Raw genomic sequence first — 914 nt, 5'->3', positions numbered from 1 at the left:
TTTCATTCGTCTGTTGTTGTTGTTGTTTGTAATTCAGCACAAAGCTACACAACGGGCCAACTGTTCTCTGGCCACCACAGGTATCGAAACCCGGATTCTAGCGTTGTAAATCCGCAGACATGCCGCTGTGCCACTGGGGGGGTTCACTCGTCTGTAAACAAGGGAAGCTATGTTTTATCACACGGCAAAGTGTCTGTCTGTATACTATTCTGTACTTTTGATTTCCTCTATTACAGTCAGGATTTAGTCCTGTGATGTTTGTTACCATTCATAACAAATGATCATGAAGAGAGCAACCACAAAATTACTTTAAAAAAATTATTTTAAACTATTTATGCACCAAATTGAGTCTGCGTTTATGACTTTGCTGATTATTACAGAATCTAGAGGTTGCAATCCCGAAGCTTTTTTTTTTTTCGAATCCCGGTATTTCTGGATTTCAGTGGCTCAAATTCCTATATCCTGGCCGGTATCTTAAATCTCCATAGATATTAACAACCCGTTAAAAAGTAAAAAGGACCATGAAACTCGATGCGATTGACCCCAGGATACATTTAATACTAAATCGTAATCTTATCAGTTACTTAAAAAAACAAAAACAAAACATTAAAACTGATAAAAAAAAAGAGGTAAAAATACAACCTGTAAAGTGGTTCTTTTTTTAACGAACAGTTTAATGTACGCAACTAAAACCAGCGTTTGCCGCATAAGACTTTTTAGTTAGTGACAAGGTCAGCTTGTTTTACTATACCGATAATCAATTCATGCTCTTAACATTAGGCATGGTTTAGTGTTAAATATGCCGGTTTTGTGAATCTGAGAGGTCACAGTTCGCGTCCCGTTATTGCAAAATTGCTCTCCGTACGTTGGACGTTGGGGCTGAAATGCGTTATAAGAGTAACGGTTAAATCCCA

The sequence above is a fragment of the Limulus polyphemus genome, unplaced genomic scaffold, assembly GCF_000517525.1.
Source record: "Limulus polyphemus unplaced genomic scaffold, Limulus_polyphemus-2.1.2 Scaffold6235, whole genome shotgun sequence".
NCBI classification, from domain to species: Eukaryota; Metazoa; Arthropoda; class Merostomata; order Xiphosura; family Limulidae; genus Limulus; species Limulus polyphemus.
Note: the sequence above shows the minus strand (reverse complement) of the source record.